A 21,660-nucleotide genomic window follows, 5' to 3' on the forward strand; every position below is an offset into this window, starting at 1 on the left:
ATTCGACAGTTGTTTGATGGAAATTATAAGTATGCTGAAATGTGTGCATTCCATTAGAGGGAAAGTATGTGGGAAGCCATTGATTAATGTGTCTCGTCAAATAAAAGGCAGTAACGTCAAAATAAATGCTGCCTGTAGATTAAATCATAGGTTCTCATGGTCTGCACAACCGATGCTGGGGAAACTGCCAGCAGGCAATCTACTGTGTGCAGCTGCATCACTTTTTAGTGGCTCCAGTTTTAGAAAGTTAGAGGCTTTCTTTCAGTTTGTGGGACTCCATTTCATTTCTAAAGCGCTGTACTACATATAACAACGTGATTATCTGTTTCCGGCCATTAGTGATGCTTGGAAAATTGAACAATTGTCTCTAGCAAGTACATTTGAAGGCAAACGATTCAGGCTAGCCAGCGATGGACTGTGCGACAGCCCTGGGTTTTCTGCCAAGTACTGCACATTCCACTTTCAGGACATGGATAGTAAGAAAATTGTGAGTTCGGTGGTCGTGCAGGTAACACAATGTACATCGTCAGTGGCCATGGAGAAACTAGGATTTATAAAATCAGTGGAATATCTACAATCAAGGGGAATGCACATCGACCTCATAGCCACGGACAGACATGTTTCAATTGCCAAGACAATGAGAGAGCAGTTCCCATATATTAAACATCAATTTGACGTATGGCATCTTGCTAAATCAATCAATAAGAAAATCTCGGCTGCAGGGAAAAAAAAGGTTTTGAAACTATTTTGCAGTGGTCCCATTCTATCACCAACCATCTTTGGTGGAGCTCAAAAACTTGTGAAGGGTCAGTGGAAATACTACTTGAAAAATGGCGGTCACTGATGCACCACTGTACCAACGTTCACCGCTGGACAGCAAATCAACATTTCCACCAATGTGTACATGGCCCTTTGTCCCCAGAGGAGGCACGGAAGAAGAAGTGGTTGATTCCATCTTCACCGACACACAAAGCCATTGAGAAGATTGTTTTCGACAAAGCTCTATATAGAGATTTGAAAGGACTGACAGAATTCTGTCACACAGGAGATTTGGAGGTGTTCCACAATATGTGCCTAAAGTACAGGCCAAAGCGCTTGCATTTTAGCTTTCGGGGCATGAAACATCGCACTCTACTAGCGGTCTTGGCCCATAACAGCAATGTCGGACGGGAACAATCTAGGACTAGGGGTAAAGTAAGGATGCCTCGCTACACTAAGGTGTTTTCAAAACGAAGTAAGCAATGGGTGATCAAACCAGTCTATGATGAAATGAAGTTCGACTTTGTGAAAGGCCTTATTGTTGCTGTGTTAGAGAAGCACAGATATGGAATTTTGGACGTTTCTGTGCAGAGCAGTGATCCATTGCCACCGAACATTGCGACTGTGCCATGCCTACCCGAAGCACAGCTGGTTGTGAAGTACAAATCCCGGTTTAAATAATTGCAATACGATTGTCTTTTTGTAAATAAATGTTATTGTACAGTGTACCTGTAACCCTAACCCCTACCTTCACCATCATGGGTGGCGAACAAGCTGGGTGTCATCTTTGAATTCTCTATTCACCTAATATATGTGTATGTATATATTTTTCTCATGTCTCATCTCATGTAAATGTAAATGCTGCGCACTGTTAACGGAGGGGAGGCTTGCGTATTGCAAATAATAAAACAAACAAACAATAAATCTCACTTTTAACTCAACTCCTGTGGTACTTTATACTTTCCCTGATCTTCGGCCAAAAATTAAATGTCTCAATTTGGGCTGCAAAGCTTGCAGACAACGGGGACAAAATTGGGGCACTTAGAACGCGCCAGCCAAGCGGGCCGTGGCATTTGGGAGAGAAGTCAGTTCGCATTTGCACATTGAGGCGCACTACATAGACGGATTCTAAACTTCAAGTTCTCACAGATGCCACTTGTCTCACCGATCTCGGTCCTTGGCCCAGCCACTTTTCCCTGCACTGCCTACCTGCACTACGGGACTGTCTCGGTATCCTTCAACCCCTTCTCCCGGCATTTACCTTGAACTTGCCACCAGCGGGCCCTATTATTTAATTTGTATTCAACTAACCATGTACAGCACTTTTACCCCCCCTTCCCCATGCGAGATGAGAAAGACACCTGGCTTAGTAGGATCGTTATCTGTCTGCCCTTCTTCCCCACCTGCATCGTCGCGCCTAGAAACACTTGAGTATAGGCGCGTTACAAATGCCATATCATATCTCATATCATTCCTCACTTATGTAGACTAACTGTCGTTTATCATTGTGTGTTGGCCTCGATTTATTTCGTTACTTTTCGCATTGATTTTAGAGCCGAACATACTCCATTGAACTATCCTTGCAAGCAAATAGTTTCTGATCAGCTGTAATAAATAAAATACATAATATTAATGAAGATCGGCTGGTGAGACTAATTATAATATTTTTGTTTTCATAACAGGTATTTGCTCCCCTTCTGCTACTGCCATCGGTTTGAGACACCAGCAGATGGCTTTTACAGTAGACACCTGCAGCTTCGTGTGAACAACTGGAGCACACTAACAATTTTATGGGACGATCGCCAAGGGCCCACATGCCCTTACGCTGTACTAGTGGCTAGAAGCAACATATCAACCTTTACGATGGACTAGTGCCTAGTTGATGGAACAGCCTTGCGGTTCACTGTGCTTCCAAAGTGCTTCTTTCAACGAAAAGCAACACCCTGTGTACCATGGCGGATACAGATAAAAGAAAATAAATGGCTTTCGGAGTTCATTTGGCAATTGCTGAATATTCTCTAAACATTTAGGGGCCGATTCATGGAACAAACGTGCGCCGAAAATCGTTGCGCAAGCAGGCGCAAGCAGGTGCAAGCAGGCGCAAGCGCAAAGAAACAGGTGCACGTGCACGCGTGCGATTCATGGAAGTCCCTGCGCATGTTCACCTCGGGATGTGCGCCAAACCCGTGCATGGCGCACAAGTCACTGCAACATCCCGAAAGGCGTGCGCGACGCGCACAGTGAAAGCGCACAACCTCGGCGCATACACCAGAAAGTGGGCGGGACACGGGGCGTAACGCGCGGAATGGGGAACAACGCGCAAAAATAAGGGCGTAACTGGGGATGTACTGCAGGGAAGCAGACGGAACGCCCACACGCACTCGAACCACACGTATTCATGGAATCGAATAGGGCAAAGCCACGCACAGCCAAAGACACGCACAAGCTGAAACACGTCCGCCACACAAAGGCAGGTGGTAGAGTCCCAGCGCATCACAAAAGTGGCAACATACAGCAATTGGGCCTGTGCGAGCGGGGCACGTGTATTGCGGGGGTGCGTGGGAAGCAACACACGCGATTGAGCGGGGTACGTGTATTTCGGGGGCGCGCGGGAAGTGACACACGCGATTGAGCGGGGTACATGTATTTCGGGGGTGCGCGGGAAGTTACACACGCGATTGAGCGGGGTACATGTATATCGGGGGTGCGCAGGAAGTTAAATACGCGATTGAGCGGGGTACGTGTATTTCGGAGGTGCGCGGGAAGTTACACACGCGATTGAGAGAGGTACGTGTATTTCGGGGGTGCGCGGGAAGTTACACACGCGATTGAGCGGGGTACGTGTATTTCGGGGGTGCGCGGGTAGTTACACACGTGATTGAGCGGGGTACGTGTATTTCGGGGGTGCGCGGGTAGTTACACACGCGATTGAGCGGGGTACGTGTATTTCGGGGGTACACGGGAAGTTACACACGCGATTGAGCGGGGTACGTGTGTTTCTGGGGTGCGCGGGAAGTCACACACGCGATCTCATCAGGGTACGTGTATTTCAGGGTGCGGGGGAAGTATCCCACGCAACATCAGCAGGGTACGTGTATTCCAGGGGTGCGGCGGGAAGTTCCACACGCAAGTCCATCAGGGTACGTGTATTACAGGGGTGCGCGGGAAGTTCCACACGCGATACAATCAGGGTACGTGTATTACAGGGGTGCGCGGGGAGCAGCACACGTGAATTGCACGTGTGGGTCCTCCCAGGTGTTCCCTCTACACCCTCCACGGCCCCTGCAGGTGGCTCACACCACAGGGGCCTACCCAGCACATGTCATGCAGGCACCCTATCCACCATGGCCATGCCCACCAGCCAACCCACATGTCAACTTGCACTACTGCCCACCAACGCATGTCCCCATGCACCCACAGCCACCAGGGGCACCCTCCACCAGGCCCCCACCCATGTCTCCCACCACCCCCACCCCCCCAGTCACAAGGGGCAGCCTCCACCAGGCCCCCACCCATGTCTCCCACCACCCCCACCCCCCAGCAGTGCAGGGGCAGCCTCCACCAGGCCCCCACCCATGTCTCCCACCACCCCCACCCCCCAGCAGTGCAGGGGCAGCCTCCACCAGGCCCCCACCCATGTCTCACACCACCCCCACCCCCTAGCAGTGCAGGGGCAGCCTCCACCAGGCCCCCACCCATGTCTCCCACCACCCCCACCACCCAGCAGTGCAGGGGCAGCCTCCACCAGGCCCCCACCCATGTCTCACACCACCCCCACCCCCTAGCAGTGCAGGGGCAGCCTCCACCAGGCCCCCACCCATGTCTCCCACCACCACCACCCCCAGCAGTGCAGGGGCAGCCTCCACCAGGCCCCCACCCATGTCTACCACCACCCCCATCCCCCAGCCACCAGGGGCAGCCTCCACCAGGCCCCACTCATGTCTCCCACCACCCCCACCCCCCAGTCACCAGGGGCACCTGCCAGCAGGCCCCCACCCATGTCCAACTCATGTTCCCCACCACCCCCACCCCCCAGCACTGTGGGGCACCTGCCAGCAGGCCCCCACACTTGTCCAACTCATGTTCCCCACCACCCCCAGCCACCAGGGGCAGCCTCCACCAGGCCCCCACCCATGTCTCCCACCACCCTCACCCCCCTTGCAGTGCAGGGGCAGCCACCACCAGGCCCCCACCCATGTCTCCCACCACCCCCACCCCCCAGCAGTGCAGGGGCAGCCTCCAACAGGCCCCCACCCATGTCTCACACAACCCCCACCCCCCAGCCACCAGGGGCAGCCTCCACCAGGCCCCCACCCATGTCTCCCACCACCCCCACCCCCCCAGTCACCATGGGCAGCCTCCACCAGGCCCCCACCCATGTCTCCCACCACCCCCACCCCCCAGCAGTGCAGGGGCAGCCTCCACCAGGCCCCCACCCATGTCTCCCACCACCCCCACCCCCCCAGTCACCAGGGGCAGCCTCCACCAGGCCCCCACCCATGTCTCCCACCACCCCCACTCCCCAGTCACCAGGGGCAGCCTCCACCAGGCCCCCACCCATGTCTCCCACCACCCCCACCCCCCAGTCACCAGGGGCACCTGCCAGCAGGCCCCCACCCATGTCCAACTCATGTTCCCCACCACCCCCACCCCCCAGCACTGTGGGGCACCTGCCAGCAGGCCCCCACCCATGTCCAACTCATGTTCCCCACCACCCCCACCCCCCAGTCACCAGGGGCAGCCTCCACCAGGCCCCCACCCATGTCTCCCACCACCCCCACCCCCCCAGTCACCAGGGGCAGCCTCCACCAGGCCCCCACCCATGTCTCCCACCACCCCCACCCCCCCAGCAGTGCAGGGGCAGCCTCCACCAGGCCCCCACCCATGTCTCCCACCACCCCCACCCCCCAGCAGTGCAGGGGCAGCCTCCACCAGGCCCCCACCCATGTCTCCCACCACCCCCACCCCCCCAGTCACCAGGGGCAGCCTCCACCAGGCCCCCACCCATGTCTCCCACCACCCCCACCCCCCCAGTCACCAGGGGCAGCCTCCACCAGGCCCCCACCCATGTCTCCCACCACCCCCACCCCCCAGTCACCAGTGGCACCTGCCAGCAGGCCCCCACCCATGTCCAACTCATGTTCCCCACCACCCCCACCCCCCATCACTGTGGGGCACCTGCCAGCAGGCCCCCACCCATGTCCAACTCATGTTCCCCACCACCCCCACCCCCCAGCACTGTGGGGCACCTGCCAGCAGGCCCCCACCCATGTCCAACTCATGTTCCCCACCACCCCCACCCCCCAGTCACCAGGGGCAGCCTCCACCAGCCCCCACCCATGTCGTCCCACCACCCCCACCCCCCCAGTCACCAGGGGCAGCCTCCACCAGGCCCCCACCCATGTCTCCCACCACCCCCACCCCCCAGCAGTGCAGGGGCACCCACCACCAGGCCCCCACCCATGTCTCCCACCACCCCCACCCCCCAGCAGTGCAGGGGCAGCCTCCACCAGGCCCCCACCCATGTCTCCCACCACCCCCACCCCCCAGTCACCAGGGGCACCTGCCAGAGCAGGCCCCCACCCATGCCCAACTCATGTTCCCCACCACCCCCACCCCCCAGCACTGTGGGGCACCTGCCAGCAGGCCCCCACCCATTTCCAACTCATGTTCCCCACCACCCCAACCCCCCAGCCACCAGGGCAGCCTCCACCAGGCCCCCACCCATGTCTCCCACCACCCCCACCCCCCCAGTCACCAGGGGCAGCCTCCGCCAGGACCCCACCCATGTCTCCCACCACCCCCACCCCCCAGCAGTGCAGGGGCAGCCTCCACCAGGCCCCCACCCATGTCGCACACCACCCCCACCCTCCAGCAGTGCAGGGGCAGCCTCCACCAGGCCCCCACCCATGTCTCCCACCACCCCCACCCCCCAGCCACCAGGGGCAGCCTCCACCAGGCCCCCACCCATGTCACCCACCACCCCCACCCCCGCAGCAGTGCAGGGGCAGCCACCACCAGGCCCCCACCCATGTCTCCCACCACCCCCACCCCCCAGCAGTGCAGGGGCAGCCTCCACCAGGCCCCCACCCATGTCTCACACCACCCCCACCCCCCCGCAGTGCAGGGGCAGCCGCCACCAGGCCCCCACCCATGTCTCACACCACCCCCACCCCCCAGCCACCAGGGGCAGCCTCCACCAGGCCCCCACCCATGTCTCCCACCACCCCCACCCCCCAGTCACCAGGGGCAGCCTCCACCAGGCCCCCACCCATGTCTCCCACCACCCCCACCCCCCCAGTCACCAGGGGCAGCCTCCACCAGGCCCCCACCCATGTCTCCCACCACCCCCACTCCCCAGCAGTGCAGGGGCAGCCTCCACCAGGCCCCCACCCATGTCTCCCACCACCCCCACCCTCCCAGTCACCAGGGGCAGCCTCCACCAGGCCCCCACCCATGTCTCCCACCATCCCACCCCCCCAGTCACCAGGGGCAGCCTCCACCAGGCCCCCACACATGTCTCCCACCACCCCCACCCCCCAGTCACCAGGGGCACCTGCCAGCAGGCCCCCACCCATGTCCAACTCATGTTCCCCACCCCCCCCACCCCCCAGCACTGTGGGGCACCTGCCAGCAGGCCCCCACCCATGTCCAACTCATGTTCCCCACCCCCCCCCACCCCCCAGCACTGTGAGGCACCTGCCAGCAGGCCCCCACCCATGTCCAACTCATGTTCCCCACCACCCCCACCCCCACCCCCCAGCACTGTGGGGCACCTGCCAGCAGGCCCCCACCCATGTCCAACTCATGTTCCCCACCACCCCCACCCCCCAGCACTGTGGGGCACCTGCCAGCAGGCCCCCACCCATGTCCAACTCATGTTCCCCACCACCCCCACCCCCCCAGTCACCAGGGGCAGCCTCCACCAGGCCCCCACCCATGTCTCCCACCACCCCCACCCCCCAGCAGTGCAGGGGCAGCCTCCACCAGGCCCCCACCCATGTTTCCCACCACCCCAACCCCCCAGCAGAGCAGGGGCAGCCTCCACCACGCCCCCACCCATGCCTCCCACCACCCCCACCCCCCCAGTCACCAGGGGCAGTCTCCACCAGGCCCCCACCCATGTCTCCCACCACCCCCACTCCCCCAGTCACCAGGGGCAGCCTCCACCAGGCCCCCACCCATGTCTCCCACCACCCCCACCCCCCAGCAGTGCAGGGGCACCCACCACCAGGCCCCCACCCATGTCTCCCACCACCCCCACCCCCCAGCCACCAGGGGCAGCCTTCACCAGGCCCCCACCCATGTCTCCCAGCACCCCACCCCCCAGCAGTGCAGGGGCACCCACCACCAGGCCCCCACCCATGTCTCCCACCAACCCCACCCCCCAGCCACCAGGGGCAGCCTCCACCAGGCCCCCACCCATGTCTCCCAGCACCCCCACCCCCCAGCACTGTGGGGCACCTGCCAGCAGGCCCCCACCCATGTGCAACTCATGTACCCCTGCACCCCCACCCCCCAGCACTGTGGGGCACCTGCCAGCAGGCCCCCTCCCATGTCCAACTCATGTTCCCCACCACCCCCATCCCCCAGCGACCAGGGGCACCCACCACCATGCCCCCACCCATGTCTCACACCATCCCCACCCCCCAGCCACCAGGGGCAGCCTCCACCAGGCCCCCACCCATGTCTCCCACCACCCCCACCCCCCAGCAGTGCAGGGGCACCCACCACCAGGCCCCCACCCATGTCTCCCACCACCCCCACCCCCCAGCCACCAGGGGCAGGCTCCACCAGGCCCCCACCCATGTCTACCACCACCCCCACCCCCCAGCAGTGCAGGGGCACCGACCACCAGGCCCCCACCCATGTGCAACTCATGTACCCCTGCACCCCCACCCCCCAGCACTGTGGGGCACCTGCCAGCAGGCCCCCACCCATGTCCAACTCATGTTCCCCACCACCCCCACCCCCCCAGCACTGTGGGGCACCTGCCAGCAGGCCCCCACTCATGTCCAACTCATGTACCCCTGCACCCCCACCCGCCAGCACTGTGGGGCACCTGCCACCAGGCCCCCACCCATGTCTCCCACCACCCCACTCCCCAGCAGTGCAGGGGCACCCTCCACCAGGCTCTCGCCCATGTCCCATCCATGCCCCCCTGCACCTGGGTCCCACCAATCCCCAATCATGTCCGTAATGGCCATCCTCCCCTGCCAAAAGGCCCAACCAACTATCACATCCACCCACATATCAAAGGCAATTACATGTTACACACCCAATGTAAATAATGCAAACGAACACATGTCTGTCACACACAATGGCTGCAAGTGAATGTTAAAACACCCAACATGACATGCATGAAAGCAATGAGATGATACGACACATTGAAGGATGAAAATATAAATGCATTTAAAATCAACTTGAATGGAAATGAAATGAGAAAAACCACAAAGCAAAACAACCAAAAGAAGATGAATGTCCATGAAAAAAATCAAAAACACACAGCACAATCAAAATAAATGGTGTCCAAAGTCACAGTCAGAAAAGAAATCCAAGGGTAAATGATAAACAAAAACCATTGCTCCATGGCGATGAAAAAACTCCATAAAAAAGAACTATTTACAAGATAATCCCGGGTCCATGAGCCCAACCAAATGAAACCTAACTATGACAACTAACTAAAAACTGAACTACATACAAAAACGTGGCGCATTGTCCAATCGCAACCAAATAAAAAAAAAAATAAAGGAAACCTAACACTAACTATATAACTATATACAAAGGCGGTGGGCAAGTCCAGCGGCTCACTCTGTGGTGCTCTGGGCCAGGGCATCATCGAACTCCTGTTCGATGTCCCGGAGGCGGTCCTGTTCCATGGCCCCGAGGGTCCGCAGGGACGACGCCGTCTCCTCCTCCAACCCCCTGCGGATTGCCTCGAGGCACTCGGCCCGCCTCAGGGCCCTCCGCATGGAGTTCTCCGCCCTGACCATTGTGCGCCGCGCCTCTTCCGCCCGCCGCCGCTCCGCACCTATCTGCTGGCCCAACCGCTGCCACACAGAAGACACACCCCATCCTGGGTCCACCTGCCCTCCGGCCGATGCCTGCCCCTCCAATGTTGAAGGCCCCGAGCCTTCATGGCTCCCACTACGTTGCTGCTGCTGCTGTGCCTCTGCCCGTGCACTGCCTCCTGCTGCCTGCACATCCTCTGCCGGCTGGGGTGCAGTTGTTGATGTGGCCACCCCTGCTCGACGTCCGACTCCCGACTGTGGCAGGGATGCCTCCTCCACCAGCCTGTCCGCACCGTCAGAGGCAGCTCCACAGGGCACCCAGGTGACTGATGGGTGGGAAGATGGCACAGAGGACGACTGGCGCGTAGGGGGTCCAGTTGAGGAGGGGGTCGGAGCAAGCCCCATCAGACGGAGGAATCCGGCTTGGGTGACCAGTCCCAGCAGGCTGACGTGGTCAACGAGCCATTTCAGATGACGTGCAGTCTCTTCATGAAAAGACTGCAGGTCACCTCGCATGGCCCGTTGACGCAACGCCACACCAGCCAGGACAGGCTCAACCCGGACCTGGATAGCCACGTCCGCAGGCAGAGGAAGGCCAGTTGACGTGAGCTCATCCCCTGCCTGAAAACGGGTCGGGATATAGGCATCCCTACTGGTGCAAGATGATGCAGGGACAGGATCGGGGACAGGATTGCACACAGGCACCTCCGCGGCGGCCTGTGCTGCCTCCTGTCCCTGGTCCTGCACTGCACCACTAGCACCAGTGGGATACCCACCTCCAGGCCCCGTCTCTGGTGCTTGCACGGCCTCCTCCTCCACCAAACCCCCACCAACCTGGATGACTCCGTGCCATCTTCCCCTGTTGGGCCCTGTGGGGTCCCAGCTGCCCCTTCTGCTGCCGAGGAGTCCAACTCCAACCTCCGCCTCTTGGACCTCCCCCCGGCAGCTGCGGCCTGGGACGCGGCACCGGACTCCTCACTCCCTGACGAGATGACAACCTGGGAGGGGAGCCGGGCCTTGCGTCTCCGGCTGGCGGTGGGATCCCCGCCGCTGTGCTCCACAGCACCTTCTCCGCCCTCTTCATCAGTTGACGCTGCAGACAGGGAGAAACAAAACACAGGCATCAGGGCACTGTACAATGGACACATACACACATCACAGTTGTACATGAGTGGCATTGGCAAACCTCAGACATGTCATCACAATCCCCAACACACATGTCATTACAACTCGCACACATGAGCCATACCACAGCCATATCGCAACTGCCACCACCATCCATACACATACAACAGCATGAGCAGCCAAAGGTGAGCCAGACATCACATGCAACACAGGAAGTGCACCACACATGTACACACACCACCACACTTGCATGCATGTGTACACCTCTGCCAAGTGTTGCACTGTTCAGACAGGCATCCATGTCACATCTGCCAATCAGGCTTCCACATACCGCTGTCACATGCATCCATGTTGCATCACTGTTGCACCCTTGTCAAATACACACACATGCACATGTACACAGTGCTGATACATGCAGCCGAAAACAACATACATGCGTGACATCATGGACATGTCTACTTACATACACATTCATCCAAACATGTGTGCCCACACAACTGCATTTGGCATGCAAGCCTACACACACAAGCACCATCCATGTCTCACACATTACAGCCCTTGCATGTGTCAGCCCCACGGCCCTGTACACCCCTACCCATACTCGACCCCATACAAACAGATGTGCAACCTGCACACTACTGAATAATCACCACACGCACTGCTCACAAACAAGATGCATGTACACTCACCGCTCGACTACAGACGGGTCTGCTTCTCAAGGACCTGGACGTGGAGCGCTGGGGATATGCGTTCCAGGACCCTCATCTGTTCTTCCGAAAAGTGGCCCCGGTGCCCCTTGGCATCCGCTGCCTTCAAGAGGCGCCGGGCCTTGTTCAGGGTCCTGGACCTGAAGTCCTCCCAGCGCTTCCTGACATGTTGTAAGTCGCAGACTGCCACCCCCTCCGCGTTGATGGCAGTCACGATGTCAGTCCAGATCCGAGTCCGTCCTTCCTTGTCGGCGCGGGAACTTCCGAAGAGGGCATCATACTGCCCCAGGACTTGCTCCACCAGGACACCAACTTCGGTGGCACTGAAGCTTGTGCCCCTCTGCCTCTCTGGCCGGCGGTTGTCAGTGGTCCCAGATGGTGTTTGCCCCGACATGACAACCCCAGAGGCAGGAGTGGGTGGGCAACTGGGTCCTGGGGCTGGGCTGTGGAGCGATGGAATCCCAGTCGGGAGTCTTCGGTTCCAGCAGGGGTGGTCACAGCAACAGCACCCCTGGCTGATGTGCAGGCAGCAAATGGCAGGGCACGTGGGCAGCAGGCAGTAAGGCAGCAGCAGATGGCAGGTGGGAGCGTGCTCGGGGCTCTGGGGGGCAGTAGTTCGGCCTTCTGGGCAGGAGCGTGGTCTTCTGTGTGCTTACCCGTGGCCAGCTTGATACGGAGTGATTTGGCACGTGAAAAATCTGCACGTCAGCTTGTAATTCGAGGAAAGGCCCATAGCGCGTAAGCGCGTCTGCACGCATACGCATTTTCATTGGACAGAAGGCCCCTCAAGCGCAAGCGCCCCTGTGACGTGACGCGTACAGACGTGCATGGGCATTTCAGCGCGCGTGAAAAACTGCACGTCTGCGTGTAATACGAGGAAAGGGCCATGCGCGTAAGCGCGCGTGGAAACTGCACGTCCGCGTGTAATACGAGGAAAGGGCCCATGCGCGTAAGTGACATGACGCGCGCGTGCGTTTCCCTCAGCACGGGTTAAAGGTGAGCGGGCCCAGCAGTTCGCTGTACGTGCCTTTCGTGGAGACCGACGTGTGTTGCTGCTTCCTGTTGTTTCGCGCGCCATCACAACTTCACAGCTATCAAGGACGTATCTCTTCTTTTGGCGGGGGTATTGGCTACGCGTGTTTTTCTGCATCGCGCTAGTCAGACGGTGAGTCGCACACGCTCTTTTTCCCACTGCGGGTGCCCCTGTGTATCGCACCCATTTTCGATGTCATAGTAGCCTGCGTGTCCCACGCGTACGCGTTATTCGTGTTACTGGGTGCCACCGCGTACTGCGGGAGGTTGAATCCACGCACGTAGCCGGCAGGGTTGCGTGCACGGTTTTACTGCAGTTTTGGGGTGCCTGAGCGTTGCGTGACCCGTCACCACATCACCGGGGTCACATACAGCCTTGCAGGTGCAGGGGGGCTGTTAACATATTGCTTCCCACCCCCTTCACCCCAATTGCCCAGGTCAATTGTGGTGTACACCTCCCATTGGCACCACTCCATCTGTGCCAGCACTACTACATCTGTGCCATGGTTGGGAGGCCACCAAAGGTGAGGGGTGCCTCAGCTGGGCCTACTCCTCGTGGCGGGCGTGGTCGGGGACGTGGCCGTGGTGACCAGGGAGTAGGGGGACTCCAGGGTGTCCAGGGCAGCCACAGAGGGGGAAGAGGCAGGGGTGCGCCACTTGAGCACAATGTTGTGCCATGTGTCGGTGCTGCCACGCCACCACCCCCTGTGGTTCCGGGGGATGCAGCTCCTGCATCTGGCACTGGTACCCATATGACCCGGCAGTCCGTTCCATCGACTGCCACGGGCCCAAGGGTAGTGGTAGCTGCAGGTGCAGCTGTGGACACCGCCACCCAGGCTCAGGGTCTGCCAGCGCAGGCTGCGTTGGCACTTGAAGAGCCCTTGGTAGATCTCCAACAGGCCAGGGGGGAAACCATAGGGGCAGGCCGGGCTGCTCAGACCAAGACACGTGTCCCTGGGGCAGTCATGTCATCTGCTGCCCCGAACAGCCGGGTGTTGGCAAGTGCAGGGGCAGATGCACCCAACAGCACCCCGGTTGTGAGTCTGCCAACCAGGACCGTTGCGGCCAACGACCCTGCCACAGCTGATGTTGCTGCGTAGGGTCCATTAGTGGGCACCCAGCTGCCACTGACACAAGTCAGGCCTCTGGTCATCCCTCCACCTGCCACTCCCTTGGCTCAATCCACCGAACCCACTGGCCATACTGGTCAGGGCGGCATTAGCCAGCCAGGGTCTGCGCCACAGTCCAAGAGGAGGAAGGTTGCACCTGCAGCACAGGCTGGGACCCCACACACAGCCACGACCTCCTGCACGTCGAGGAAGAAGCCTTTCTGTAAGCAGGAACTGGACTTCCTCGTGGACTACGTGCGGGGCCACAGCCGTGACATGCTAGTGGGTGCCAATAGTCAGACCACGGCTGCCCAACGTGACACCCACTGGAAGCATGTTGCGGAACATGTCAGTTCATTCGGCCATGAGGTGCGCACGGCGCAGGAGTGCAAAAAGCGTTGGAATGACATCAAGCGCAGCACTAAGGCCAAGCGTGCCTCAAATTACAACTTGACTCTGGTGACTGGCGGTAGGCCTGCACCAGAGGAGGAAGAACTCACTCCGCATGAGGCTCTCGTTGCGGAGTTCATACCACCTGAATTGGTCGAAGGAGTGGGAGAGAAGCTGGACTTTGATGCCCAGCCCAGTGAGTGTTGATGCGTGTTTGTTGAGGACGTGTGTGTTTCACTTGTGGGATCTGTTGTGCATGATTGCTGCTAGATGTGACGTGTACATGGTTCTGATGTGTAAGTAATGCAATGCTACCGTCATGCATGTCTCCTCTGCCTGCATGCAGGACTCCATGTAGGCATGCTCCCTTGCCCCTCCTCCGCCACTCTGCACCACAGTTCCACCTTTGCACTGGTCTGCTTCAATCTTGCCAATGTGTACTTTCTTGTTCATGTGTCCTGTGTAGATGATAACTTCCAGCGTAGAATCTGCCAGACATATGCCGTGTGGTACAGCCTTAGTACTCGATGCAGGGTATCTCACTTGTAATGTGCATGGGTCAGATGTCCCGCAGGGACATGAGTGCCCATTCATGCTCCATGTGCATTGCACGCATGCCCCTATGTGTCCTTGACTGGATGATCACTGTAATATAAGTCCTTGGTTACATACATTGCCTGCCATCTCATCAGCCTTTCCATGTCAACTGTGGCTCAGTCCTGCGTTGCACACATGTTTCCATCATGTGTCCTGCCCACTGTCCCAGCATCACTTGCAGTGTTGTAATTTGAATCACATTAAGCTGTTGATGCCACTCAACACTGCCTGTCAATACACAGGTGTATGGTCAGCCTTTTGATACCATGCTAGGCATCCCTGCTTTGGTACTGGGGTGGAGGGGTGCTTGGCTTCTAGACATGGTACACATTGAATGCACAATGCACGTGATGTCTGAATTTGACATTGCACTGCCTTCACATTTCCTGGCACACTCCATGTAGTGCTTGTACATGTACGTAGTGAGTGGCGTACACATTTTCTGCACTGCATAGACCCACTTCCATGGAAACTGCCACCTTTCAACAGGTCTGATCACAGAAGCTTTTCAAAGTATACCCAGCATGCATGCCAGGTCATATGTTGTGTGTCACATGTCTGCCGGATGCCTTTGCTGTCGGTGTGTGTGTGTCGTGTGCTTCTGACATGTGTATTGACCTTTTTCTCTCTATTTTTCAGGAGATGACGCAATGGAGGCAGAGGATGGTGTTGTCATGCCAGACACAGGGTTGGTAACGCCACATCAACCCGGCACTAGTGGGGGTCGTGGGGTGGTAGGCCACGAAAACCCCCAAGTGCTGCAGTCCATCTTGTCTCTGGCTGCCTATGAGTCCAGCCTTGATGACGACTCTGACGTCCATGTTGAGTTGGATGAGCATCAAGTCCATGTGTCAGGGGTGAGTGATTCTGATGTGGATACTCCTCTGTCTGCGACACCTGCACTGAGGGATCAGACAGTCTTGGTTCCTCCGCCCGTGGTAGATCGGGACGCAGGGTCACCCTCCACACCAGTCACTGATGTGCCTGGGACATCACGTCGACGGGGGCATGTAGTCGTGCAGCCGCAGGCGGTGCCAACACAGCGAGGACCCCCGGTCCTTGGGTCCCGCAGGGGTCAAGCCCGGCAACGCGGTCGCCGTGCGCAACCGCTGTATACTGAGTGGGAGCAAGACATGACTGCCAATTCCGAACGGCAGGTGGCAGCAATGGAGAACATCGCTGAGAGCATGGAGCGTGTGGCCCAATCTGTGCTCCCCACTGCTAGGCAGGTGCTTCTCCAGCAGCAGCGGCACGGTCCACGGCCCGCTCGCTCAGGCTGGGCATGGCGGCCTCAGACAGGGCACGCCAGGCTGAAATGTCGTCTCTGCATCAAGCAGTTGCTGCTCACGCAGAGGCGCACATTGATGCCCTGAGGGAGGAGTATGCAGATCCACTCTGGGTGTCCTTATGATGTCCCAGAGGCAGCAGGCAGAGGAGAGGTTTGCACAGCTTGAGCGTACCATCTCGGCTGAGCTACAGGCTTGCCGGGAGGTGCAGCGGTTGTCCAGCCAGGCCTTGCAGGAGGAACTCCGTGTTACACGTGCTACCTTGCAAGAGGAAGCACGTGTATCACGGGAGGTTCTGCATGCAGACCTACGTCACATCGCCACACAGAACCAGACTCACCCGTCCGGCAGACTTGCTGCCGACGAGGGGCAAGCTGCGGCTAGGCGTGGCCAGGCTACTGTGCCACGTCCTCCTTTCCAGGATGAGCCAGACTCGGACGAACATCTATCTCCCACATAGGTCGTGCTGTGCAGGCGTTGAGCACATGGAGGATTTTTTTTTGGCTCAGCATCATCGCATGTGGATGTTGAGCAGCACCCTGTACCTCCCCCCTCCTGGGTGCCTCCCCTCCCCCCGGGTCGTATGTGGCCATTTTTTATTTTTCTTTTAGTTTAGTTAGTTAAGTTTCTGTTTGATAGTTAGTTTAAATAGGTAATGTAGGTTTTCCATAGTTAGTGTAATTAGTTAATAGTTGATTTAGTTTAAAATTGCTAGTCTATTGTGCTTTCATGTGATGGTGCGGTGCTTTGTGGCTTTTGAAGGCATCCACTGTCTGTTCCAGCTGGGCCCTTCATGGTTGTCTTGTGTATGTGTTTGCTGCTTGGGTTCCTTGACTCACATATGCCACTCCTGCCTCCCTTATCCATGGGCTCGCAAGGATGGTTCGGTGTTACAGCATTTTACACAAGGGCTTTGGACTGTCATATCTGTGGCATGTCTGGTGCTGTGTGACTTGTGTTGACACCCCTAGTGGGGATGATTTAGGTGTCATTGTCCACTGTTCAGCTTTTGCTAGATGGGGTGTGTCATGATTAATGTGGACATTGATTGCTATGCATTGTGTAGTATGTTTCATATCTTTCCTGTACATGTGCTTGTTGCAATTCATGCTGTAGATAGTGTTCCACACTTTGGAGGTGAAAGATGGACTGATGGTGTGATTTGTGATCTGACTCTCTGACATGGTCAAGTAATGAGATGCCTGATGAGACACACACAGATGACTTTGAAGCATTAATCATGTGTTTCATGCCCTTTCTGCAGGGGGATGAGCCTCCAGAGCACCTTTGCCAGCAGACATGGCCCATTGGACGACGGAATTCTGGACCCGTTTGTTGGTGCCCACATGCACATGTGTGCAGAAGCAGAGGCACAGTGATTGCAGACCCACATCCTAGAACTGCTGACATGTTCCAAGGAACTCCAGGCAAGGTGAGCATCACAGGGGGGCCACGACACAGCAAAGCTTGCACCAGGCGAGTTGCACATGCAGGCTTAGTCACAGCACTGAGGGTGAGCTTAGACGAATATTGGTGTTGAAGCACACAATGCAGCTCAGATGTGTTTGTGGACTGATGGCTGCTGATAGTAGGGTTGTCTGGGACACATGCAGGGGCAGTGGCACATACCCTCCGGTACACCAAGGTCCATTGAGCCACTTGTATCAACCATGTAGCCTTCCGAGACATGGAAAGGGGCAGCTCACAGGGACATACAGCAAGGGACATACTCGGGTGCAGTGCATGTCTTTTCCACGTACTTCATGATAAATGCACTGCCAACTTTGTTTCGGTCATGGTGGTACGCAACTTGCTCTGTAGTCATGGCTTGCTATATGGGTCTGTCTGCTTACCCAGGGAACATTGCATGTTGTGTGAATTGTGACACATTGGTGTTCCATTTGCCACGCACCCAGCAGCGGCTGCCTTACTGCATTGACTGTGTATGACCCGTCACAGGGGTGATGTTATATATGGGTACGAAGCATCAACCACAGACTGTCTGTTTGTAGAGTAGTCTGTTGCTATGGGGCATGTTTGGTGTTGTGTTTTTGTGCAATTGGCACGTACAGGTTGTTGACTGTGTCTCTCTTTGCAGCATTGCAGTGCTCCTGTAACCGGACCTGAGAGTGTGCAGGCAGGAGGCCAGCACTCAAAACCAGAGCTAAGTGTCTTGTTGTTTTTCTTACGAACTGCTCTGCATAGGCTTGCTGGGAAGTGTACTGATGCATGGATGTATGCCTGGTTCAATTTGGTATGTTTTTTTCTCCCTAATCACCCGTGATCCTATGCAATTTTGAAACCTGCACCCTCTACCCGGTGTTCCTGCTTCCCGTGCCTATCCAAGCAACGTTCCCTGACCCTCTTTCCCCACTGGGGTTGCGGATGCCTGTGTAAGCCCCGAACTTACAGGCGCCAAAACCCTAGAGGGGGTGGTTGGTTCGTACCACTCCTGAGCCTGGACTACAGAAGGCCATGACAATGATGTCCAAGTTTGTTTGGATTGTGTATGTGTTCATGCAGGTTGTACATTTTCGTGCATTCCCTAGTTTCATGTGTCATTCCTCCTCCCCTCTCCTGCCGCTCATTCCAGTCATCCAGTGTGTCAACACCTGTCCCGACTGCATATCCCTGAACCTCATTCCCCACCAGGGTCTCAGGGGCCTGTGTGAGTTTGACCTTGCAGGCACCCGGGACATGGTGGGGGTGGTTGTTTCGTGACACTCCCGCGCCTGTACAGGGGACCTGTGACAGTACACATCCATTCATGGTGCATCATCCTATGTCATGTACCACACATGTCTCACATCCTGTCGTGACATTGTTTTGCTGTGCTACCTTGGTTGTTGCATCATTGTGGTAGTACTTGGCCTTTGTGAGGTACTGCTACGTCAAGTCATCTACTGGAGGGTGTTCGGGTTCGTTTTTATGCCTTCGATTTTGTGATTTTGGAAATGAGTGTGGATTCTGAGGTTTCAGGCATCTTTTTACACACAAGGTGGGAGATGGTGACGAAGGGTAAAGGTGATCCTGTGGCCAGGTGGAATTGAGGTTTGGAGGCTCCATGACCCAGGTGCAGTTGTTCAGTGGGTCATGGTCATTTGTGAGGGAGGGGGGGTTGTTGTTGATAGTTGCCTTGCCCTGCAGTGTGATGGGAACTCTGACATAGTAATGGTGGTATCCTATGTACATGTTGTGTTCTGCTGATCAATGCCTGTTCATGTGTTGTGTTTTCCTTTCAGGTGCGAGGGGATAGTTGTGGTTTGACATGCTGGGGTGTACACATGGTGGATGTTCACATGTGATGTGTAGGGAACACTGATGGTCACTTGAGTGCACATGCATATGTGGAGTGCATGTCCTTGAAGAACCACACGCTTGCACTCTGATGCACTACATGTACTCCCACCCTTGCATATCCACGTGTACACTGTTTGCCTTCTGGTGCCCACTGTGTCCCGGCAGCACATGTTCTGTGACCGATTATGGTTCCAGTACATGCCTAATTTGATGTTTGACGTGGTCTGTCACTTAGATGTGATGCTCAGGGTGTGCATCACACACAATGGCTGTTCACTGTGCTGTGCGCTGAGCAGTGTGATGCAGGAGTAGGACACTGCACACATGAGCTGCAGTGTTGATTTTGCAATGCATAATGTGCATGTAGACAGGCATTCATTGTGATGTTACGTCTACGACTGTTGTAATGCATTTGGAAATGACTTATTTTGGGTGGGAGGTTGTTGGTCTGTCATTTCATCTGATTCCGGGTCAGGCAGCAGTGTCCGATGCCACTGTGATTTTAGGACATGGCAATGTGTACCTTATCGTTACTGCATTGGTGTATGGGTATTGCGTGCCATGTCATGTTGATGTTTGGGAGGGTTTGAGTGACATGACAGTGATGGCCATGGCCTGGTTTGCAGGTGTGTGTGATGCACACCTTGCATGTCTGTGTCATCCGCTTCTCAGAGCAACTAGCTGGGGGTAGATTTCTCTCTGCAGCAGGGCCCTCCCCCTGGAACAGACTTCCGGCCTGACTTGAACTTGAGGGGAATCATCTCCAGTTCTGGAAGCACCTCAAGACCGTCCTCTTTGCTTCTGCTTACAGTCTGTCTCTCCCTTGCAGAATTCTCCACTGGAACTGCACAGGAGCTGCAACTGGGCCACTCTCACCGACCTCGGTCCCTGGCCCAGCCACTCTCCACTTGCACTGCCTCCCTGGCAACCCCTGCACTGCAGTACTTTCTCTCTATCCCTACAGCCCTCCCTTCCCAGCACTTGTCTGCGCTTACCTTTGTAGTTGCCACCAGGCGACCTATGTATTATTTTTTTGGGCTACTTCCCCTGTACTGGACTCCCCCCCACCCTTCCCCTTGCACTTTTCCCATTCCCCCTACCCCTGCACTTGCACGATCCCAATGACACCTGGCCTAGTAGTACCGTTCTCTGTGTTCCCTTGTTCCCCCCTCCCTGCCTCATTGCGCCTTGGAATACTTGTGTATGGGCCATATCATGTCATATGTCATATGTGTGCCTTTTGGTCACACAGGATAGCTTGTGTTTAAGTAGCTAGGGATGCAGACGATGTGGCACTTCCATGGCAACTTTCTCAGGGTGGTAGGGTTGTGACAGTTAACTGTCTCTTTGTCATCATCGATTGTCACCTGGTATGTGCCAGGCCTGTGTGCACTCCGCAGGGGTGGGAGTTTAGGTGAAAAATGTGGCCACAAGCTGGGTCCGGGCTTCCTCGCCACGTGCCCTGTCCCCTCCCATGGGCAGCGCCTGTGCCTGTGGTTGGGGATGTGGGGGCACCACCATGTCCACCGGGACGCCCTGCCGTGTTGCAACATTGTGCAGGACACATGCTGCCACAATGATCCTGCACACTACTGGTGGTGCATAGAGTAGTTGCCCACCAGAGCGGTCAAGGGAGCGGAAACGTGACTTGAGCACTCCGAATGTGCGCTCCACTATGCCCCTGGTTGCAATATGGGCGGCGTTGTATCTTACCTGGGGTGGTGTGGTGGGGTTCCGGATTGGCGTCATCATGTGGTTGCTCAGAGGGTAGGCACTGTCCCCTGGGGAGGGTATAATAGTTGAGATTATTAGGGTTTGGATATTTGTCTGTGTGTGACTTGCATGCATGTGCAAGGGCATTTGTACTGACCTAGGAGCCATGTGTCGCCATGCTGCCCAGCTTCCAGGGCCCGGCTCAGGGCGGACATTCTGTATATGAAACTGTCATGGGTGGAGCCAGGGTAGTTTGCATAGACAGAGGTGATGATTCCCTTTGCATCACATACCACCTGTACATTGATGGAATGCCAGTGCTTGCGGTTTCGGTAGATGTGCTCAATGGCCCTAGGTGGACGTAGGGCCACATGGGTGCAATCTATGGCACCGAGCACTTTGGGGAAGTGTGCCACCCTGAAAAAATCCAGGACAACGGCCTGCCTTTCTGTGGGTGTTCTGGGCATGTATATGTGCCTGCGGACTGAGGGGCGCGCTGTCATGATTGCCAGTACCTGGTGTAGGCAGCGTGACTGCGTGGCCTGTGAGACCCCCCCCCACTATGGCAGTGGTCCGCTGAAATGACCCAGTGGCCAAAAAATGCAGGATATTGAGCAGCTTCTCCAAGGGG

The sequence above is a fragment of the Ambystoma mexicanum genome, chromosome 7q, assembly GCF_040938575.1.
Source record: "Ambystoma mexicanum isolate Mex_15411 chromosome 7q, UKY_AmexF1_1, whole genome shotgun sequence".
NCBI classification, from domain to species: domain Eukaryota; kingdom Metazoa; phylum Chordata; class Amphibia; order Caudata; family Ambystomatidae; genus Ambystoma; species Ambystoma mexicanum.